Below are 8,621 nucleotides of genomic sequence, written 5' to 3'. Positions count from 1 at the left end.
AGCTGTTTCTACAACAATACACTTTTCACCATGCATGGTAAGTTGACGAAAGCTTTTCGCTTGTCATTTTTTGTTAAAAATGCCAACGTGCAACAACAATGACAAAATTACGACAATGAAGGATGATCAATTGTCATTCTATTGCAAAACCGGAATAGGGCTGTAGATGTAGGTAGATGAACTCACCTAATTGTGTTATTTCCATCTTGCAAATTTACTGAGGATTAAAAAGGCATGCTGATCAACTGTATTGTCAAAGAAGATAGAACAAGACAATAAGGGCCAGATTTTCAGTGCACGGTCGTAGTTTAAACTCAGTTTAAACGCCCGATCTGGCTAGTTTAAACAAAGACCAGCCAATCAAATGACAGCCAGCTGTTCAATTTAAACTCAGTTCACTTCAACTAAGTTTAAACTGGCACTGAAAAACTGGCCCTCAGTCTAATGCCTGGATTATAATGGAAGTAACGGAACGGAGTGAACTGTCACTTAATTATATATTGTATGGGCAATGAATTCGAACGATTATAATGCACTTGACCGCAATGTAAAACGGAAGCATCTAAAATCAATAGATCCTTACGAATTCGCCGCGATTTGTTACGATTCGCCCTTGCATTATAACCAAGGTATAACGGTAGCAACGAGTTAAGAGTCGTATACACCAGGCAAGGGGTTTGTCAAACTTAAGAGCTACATAAATCACACAAGCTGCAGGTTAAACCTACTTTAGTATTTTCCCATACACTTTTTTATAGATGAAAAATAAATTTCAACTTAAGTATCGACTTTACCCGCAATAAGTATCGATGTCTTCGATATATCGACCTGGGAATATCGATTCAAAAAATCGATTATCGCATCATGAAATATCGATATTCAGAATAATCGATACGATATCGAAAATTCCTTCTCGGTGTACACTAAGGCTTTCTGCACATTGGTCGTCAAATCATAGTTGCTTCATCGTCACAATCATGATGCAACAATTACATGACGACTACACTTTCGCACACTCACTTCAGTTGGAGCAGGTATTTTCTGTTTTCCTGGTTGATATTTTCGCGAAATATTTACAAAAACTTGCAATTTTTTAAATATAGACTGTGCTTCAATAATTTCTGACATCACTTTTCAGTAATATCTCTTATTTTCTTTTCCTGAAATGTGTTTTGTGCATGCACACAGAGACTTTTTACAATTTCGTCATATTTTATAGTTAAAACGCTCACATTTATTGAATTTTAATGGAATTATTCCCTTTTTAGTAATTTTCACAGATTTTATGCAAAAAATACTAATTTTTGTGCAATTTTAATGCAAATATTAACTTTTTCACTAATTTTTCCTCATAAAATGTAAACAACCAATGCGTGCTCAACTATTAGCAAACGACAGTGCCGTACTTATCCGTTTCTGAATCTTCTACGATTTGCCGATACCTAGCCGTTAACGACAAGTGTGCAGATCTCCTTAGAAATGCATGTGCTCGGCTCAACATTTCAGGGCGAGAAGATAACGCAACTATGATTTTACGACAAGTGTGCAGATAGCCTAAATTTTCTCACAGTTATAGAATCCAGGGGCTCTATTCTGTAACTGTGAGTTTTCAAGTTTACACTGAAAATTGTCTGCACCTTTCATTTTGCGATTCAGGAAGAGTGAGAATGAGTTTTAGCTGTCAAAATTGTGTACACTTCCTCATTTGGCGATTCAGCATGTGTGAGAATGAGTTTTAACTGTCAAAATTGTGTACGTTTCTCTTCCGAAAAACTCATAGAATTTTAGTCGGTGAGTTTTTTACTCGGTGTACACTACATTTTCTCACAGAATAGAGCCCCAGCCCCAGATGCAAACTTTGCAACTAGGGAATCCAATCCCGAAAATGCGGGATTCCGCAACCGCTGGATCATGCGCCATTTTTGCGGGAAAGGAGGGATTACACATGCGGGATGCGCGGGATTTGCGGGACTACAGAAAAAAATTTAAAAGACGTATGCGAGTTGAGAACGTGCGCCGCAAAATGTTCGTCGTGCATGGCTGTATTAAATATACAACATTTTATAACCCAGTAGATAATTTCAGGAGTTAAAATCCCTTACGAAAGGCCTCCCTGATAGTCAAGATGCATTCCTTTCTCCTTTATTTTTTAATGGACTGGATGCAATTGAAGAGTTTTTTCTTTCGTTACCCATAGAAGGCCTTCCAGAAGGGCCTTTATAGGACGTACTTCAGTAGGCCTATTGGAGGAGTTCACTCAAACTTCTTTAATTTATAAAATGTATACATCTTTAAAGTATTTGCTTAAGGTTTATATCAAATATGTGTTATTGCAACTTAAAAAGTAAGTATATTGAAATGCATTTGTAATGCTAAATATTATAAATTTATGCATTCGCGTGAACTATAAATGGATAAGCCCTTCTGCAGGGAAGCACCTTTCAGCCCGGTGGAAACTTTCGCAATGTGTTTTGAGGTTAACGGACATCAGATTCGTGTCCAGCGACCCCAAAAACATGTAAAACACCTGGTCTTATTTTATTAACCTTTCATGGTTTTTTTTTTGTAGTCCTGCGTAACTGATTAAAATTTGAAAACGTTGGCGTTGATTACTAGCTTAAACTTTGTACACTTACCGATTTATGAACAGATTATACAAGTGTAGAAAAGTCTGTTTCTATCGATAGATAAGTGTGCCAGCGGAAAAATGTTTTATTTTCTTGAGCTTCCTTCCTTTAAGATGCTAAATTTCGAATACTCATAACTCTGGTTCTATAAGAGGCACACATTCAGCTCTGGTGTAATTTTGGTGTAAGAGTGTGATATATTTTACTTTAACGCTGTTTTCAAATATAAACAGTAAAAAAGTTACGTGGAAAACAGGAAAACTTAGTTAAATTTGAATAGTCCAGAATCACTGATTTTTTAGCTAGTTTTGGGATTACAGCGAGCGGGTATTGTTTCAGATCGGACAAAACACTACAATAACTCTTATTATGATAGATTTTCTTCTGAAAAATACCCAACAGATATAACGATTTTGACCATATACCTACGAAACTATGCATAATCATCAAAATCAAAAGTTCCTGACTGTGCAATAAAATAACGTCGGATTCAAAAGATGAAACTTTAAGGGGTAAATACGTAGATTTTCTAAATCAAGCCGTCTTTTTTACATATCAATTTTGAAAACAACTGTTTAGAGATATAGAGAAATAATATGATTTGTTTTCAATCCCGCAAATTCCGCGGATCCGCGAGTTTCACGTCTGAGTCAATCCTGGAGGCTGTGCTACAAAGCAGCGAAAAATTGTCGGCAGCATGTGACGCAATAGCAGAGGCGGTGAAGGGGCTAAGGATTCCTGAATGGCTACGGCATGGCAGCGGCGACTAACTACCTTTCTCCCTCACGATGTAGTGCTTGACGTCATTCCCCTGGGGCGAGGAGTTCTAAGAAATAACATGCTTCTCCTGGTTTTATAGGGACACTTGGGAGCCCCTGAAAAAACTGTTAAAGTATAAACAGAACGAGTTCGCAGAGTAAATTTCGTCGTGCAGAGCGATGTCGCTGGGTGGTATTCGTTTAATATTTCGTCAAGTAAAACTGCACCGGAACAATAATTTAGTGCTACTACAAATATTGTGGAAGATTGTCCTTAAAAAATGCTAATTTGAAAATAAGAAAAGGCTAGAAAAAAGCCATGAAGCTAAATCCGTAATTTCGAAGCTAAACGAAAAAGTAACAAGTAAGATCAACACTGTCTTCGGCTATGCCGAAGGCTTCACACCTTTCATGAACATCTGAAAATTCTACTTTAACAGAATACTGCATTTGAAAAAATTTATATATTCACAGCATACATAGATAGAGGAGATACATATACAAAAAATCATATCTAAACAATCAGAGGTATGGAAAATATACCTTATATAGCACCAATCTAAGTGATTTTCTCTGCTATGTGATCGATATGTAAAGCGGTAACACAATATAATGGGTTTAGCTTCCTACACAAAGGAGATATATCGCACTAAACTGGTATCTGAACAATCAGTGGAATAAGAGATAAAGCTAATACAGCTTAGATTTTGACGATTTTCTCAGTAGACTTTGTATTATTATTTATAAAATAGCTTACGATATTTATCAGTTTTAGCTGTCCAAATAAAGGAGTTTTACAGTAAAACCTCATATCTGGACAATCAGTTGTACGGAGGCAATAAATAGGTTATAGTGAGCCAATCTTTGTTCATTTTACTGTAAACTTTCTCTTGACAATTAGTGAAACTAGTGCGAAATTTCATGTTTCTAGCTTCATATATGGAGAAGTTATAACAAAGAATCTCATATCTGAATAATCAGTTATATGGAGGCTGTAGGTTATAGTGACCCGATCTTCGCCAATTTCACTGTAAGTATTTTTTTGATAATGGGTGGAAATATTGCGAAAATTCATGTTCCCAACTGCATAGATGGAGGAGTTATAACAAAGTATCGCATATCTGAACAATCTGTTGATAATGAGTGGAAGTATTGCAATATTTCATGTTCCTAGCTGCATAAATGGAGAAGTTATAGCAATAAATCTCATATCTGAACAATCAGTAGTATGGTGGCTATAGGTTATAGCGACCCGATCTTCGCCATTTTCACTGAAAGTATTCTTTTGATAATGAGTTACAACAGTGCAAAATTTCATACTTAAATGGAGAAGTTATAACGAAAAATATCATATCTGAACAATCACTTGTGTGGGAGCTATATGTTATAGTGGTCCGATCCTTCCGGTTCCGACAAATGATTAATACACTATAAAAATACACCCACCTACCAAATTTCATCCGGATATCTTGGAAACTGAGAGACTAGATCGCATACAAACAGACGGACAGACAGACAGACATGGCTAAATCGACTCAGCTCGACGTTCTGATCATTTATATACATGTTCTTATTCTGGTACTTACAAATATCGGACCAAAGTTATAGTACCATTTCATGCTCATGAAAGGTATAAAAAGCTAGATCTAGCCTCAAAGATTTAAACTGGCAACACTGGTTCTTAGTGCTTTTGTTTAAAAGGTGTTCGCACGAGGCGATTTTGCGTTCAACTCACGCAGGGTTGCACGAAATAAAGTTGAATGGCTAAATGTTGGCTGGCGACCAACTTTGTTGAAAGCGATTAGTTGAAAGGTCGTTCAACCAAAAGCTGAACGCAAAGTTGAGCAATGCAAACGCATTTAATATTTTGATATTTTTAGCCGTTCAATTTTTTGTTCGTGCAACCCTGCGTGAGTTGAACGCAAAAGTTGCCTGAAAAATCGACTCGTGCGAAAGCCCCATTATTCTCAGTCTTCACCAGACGCCCACTTTTCTCATTTGTCAATCTTATCCCCACGAGGTTCATTTATTCGACAGGTATAATAAATAAACGCAATCATTAAAGGTATTCATCATAAATGCCTTATAAATGCGTTGTAAACCATATAAACGTATAATTGTGTAAACCTTATAAATGAACTGTCAAAATTTGTATGGAAACTCGTTTACACATTTCTGATAAATTTCTCCAGCGATTTCACTGAATAAACTTGATAAACTGAAGCCAATGCAACTCTGTCGCCACTCTAGCTATGTGTTCTTGGGCAATAATCGGGATCCGCATAAAAATTTTGCACGCAAATTCTACAACAACGATATGATCCTCATAGAGATCTGGTTCAATCATTATCTGTTCTGTTTGTTTGGTTTCACTTATAATTTGGCCGCAAAGTTTGGTAGCCGTGACAAATAAATTCATACACAAACAGAAATTCTGCCATTCTTTCTTTTAACTTGCTTCAAATAAATAGCCTTTATGTTATACGTATATTTATTTCCCATTTTAGTGAGTTAGTTTCTATAATTTCTTTATCCCAGTGCTAGTAGTATAAAGTACCTGATACTGAGCTCGATAACCAAAGAAAACACGACTTTTGTCGAAAGTATAAACGAAAAGAGAGTATGGGTCGTTTATGTAGCAGAGTTCGTAAACTTGTAAGATTATCTACTTGATAAAGTTATTGGTTTAGATGAATACCACTATTACAATAAAATAACATGCAGATACACAATTATACTGAAAAGCGTATGCTTGGAATATACTTTAACTACACGTATGTATGTAATTTATATGTACGTACATATATATTACCACCACAATTCATATATTAGTGCATATTCCTACATTCGTTCCAACCAAAAAGCATTTGCTTGCGTTACTTAGATATACATATGTATGTATCAGGGATTGGCAAAGGGTGCTGTTTTTGTGACTTTAAGCCTACTCACGTTAAAAACGGAGGATGAACGAACACCACCGCAAAGCGTGCTGTCTTGCAAATACAGCCACCACAAGTGAACGATGCTTATAACAGCTCATACTGATATTGACTTCGGCAAATCTGTACTCCGAATGATCGTGCACGAAACCAGCAACCGCCGTATTTGATCGACTGCCAAAAGCACGATACTGCTTTGGACGGTTGCCGAAAGCATGACAGCTTATGTGAAAGACTGGCGAAGGCAAGATGCCGCAGTTAGCTAACTTGATTTGTTGCAGAAGTCAAACCGCCGCCTTTGGTTTGTTGCTGAAGGCGCGTTTGACGTGTTGCCGAAGTGATGATACTGTAGTTCAAAAACATTCAAAGACACTTGCTTGTTTGAAATGAAGCATTGATATGTATATACATACATACTTACGTACGTATGCATATTCACAACTAGCCAGCAGTGAGCAATGCAATTGAATGGTAGACGCGCTATAAATACATACATACATGCATACGAGACGATAAATTACCCTTTACCACATTCGTCGTCATTTCAGCAACAAGTCAGATGATTTTCAGCAACAAGTCAGATGATTTTCAGCAACAAGTCAGATGATTTTCAGCAACAAGTCAAATGGCTTTCAGCAACAAGTCAGATGATTTTCAGCAACAAGTCAAACGACTTCTGCAACAAATGATGACTCTCATGTTTTCGGAGCCGTTCAACTGCCACGTTTGCTGGTTTCGTGCACGATCATTCACAGATTTGCCGAAGTCAATATCAGTATGAGCAGTTATAAGCATCGTCCACTTGTGGTGGCTGTATTTGCAAGACAGCACGCAATGCGCTCGTGTTCAGTCATCCTCTAATTTCGTTTAGGTATCTATACTACTAAGCCAACGCCGCTGCTCAGTCATACAAAGCAGCGGTATTGAATGAGTATAAACAGTTGACGATCAACCAATGCCAATCCCTGGTATGTATGCTGTAGGCATAACAAAATGTATAACCAAAACAATCGCGAAAAATATCTCCCATACAACGGCGTTGAAATTTTTTCGCGATAAATTTATCGCGATAAGCTGTTGTGAGAGAGTGCGAATGGATTACATGCATCGTTTTCCCCATTTATGAGAGGCCGACATCGCCAATGCTCGGACTTATCATATTCGAGTGAGAAAAATTTCTGCTTTTTTCATTCGCGAATGAAAATCAGCGGAATTTTTTTTGTCGATCGCATCCGATGATAAATTTGTTTGCATTTTTCACTCGCGATAAAAGAATGCAAAAATAATTGTGGAATTGTCTTGATCGCGAACGTGAGAGAATGTGAGTGAGACTTCCGAACCCTGGTTTACACCACACATTTTTAATGAACTTTTTGTGACTCTTTCGTACTGAATACCCAAATTATTGTGCATACTTACAAGTGAAAAAAGAATCAGATGTTTTGCAGGAATGCCTAACAGCTGAGATCACCTGATTTTATTTGCTACAGGGTCACAATATCTAGAAATAAATTATCAATACCTAGAAAAAAATTTTAAACAGACTCTGACAAAAACCGCGAAAAACGTCTATTAAGTGTAATATTACATTTACATTGGCCCCAAATGCGTGCTTTGAAATCAGTCATTTGAAGGTGTTTACACTGCTTGATCCGCATTCGCTTCGACTTCTAATCAATTGAAAAGGAAAGAAAAAAACTAAAGTCATGTAAACAAACACTACATTTATTATTGGGGTGTTCACAGTTCGTTCCAAATAGTATCTCAAAATGTATACGTCTACATTTTAAGACCATTTCTAACCGTTAAATCCGTGGTGTTGTTGTTTCCCATACAAAATTGGGAAACGACGCCGTCTACATTTTGTCCATTTTTATCCTAATGTTAGAATCCGTTGGGATTAGTTCAATTGCTTCCGGACGAGAATCTGCTCCTCCTCAATCCTCGGGTTGAGCTCACTCCTCCTCCGGGCCAATACTGCCGGCCACGATCGAACCAACGGGCTTCCACTGCTTCGTTTGGTGTAACCAACCCACGCGCCGTTTTTTTTTTTTTTTTTTTTTTTTTTTTTTGAGGTTTTACAATTTTTTATCAAAAACTTCCTTGTCGCCCGAGAATGCCCATGCCTGCGCGCGAGTCGGGGCAGTTAACGTTTCAGTTCACACCGCAATCTTATCCTTACGGTCCACTGTGAACTCCTTTATATAGCCTTGTTTCTACCGCCATCCGTTTTAACCACCGTTTTAACCACCGTTTTCCGTAATCCGATCCGTTCGCCCTATATCTGTCTCTCTCCT

The sequence above is a fragment of the Rhagoletis pomonella genome, unplaced genomic scaffold (genome assembly GCF_013731165.1).
Source record: "Rhagoletis pomonella isolate Grant_MI unplaced genomic scaffold, Rhpom_1.0 Rhpom_scaffold_00001, whole genome shotgun sequence".
Lineage (NCBI taxonomy): Eukaryota > Metazoa > Arthropoda > Insecta > Diptera > Tephritidae > Rhagoletis > Rhagoletis pomonella.
The sequence above is the reverse complement of the archived record's forward strand: the minus strand, read 5'-3'. Positions refer to the sequence as shown.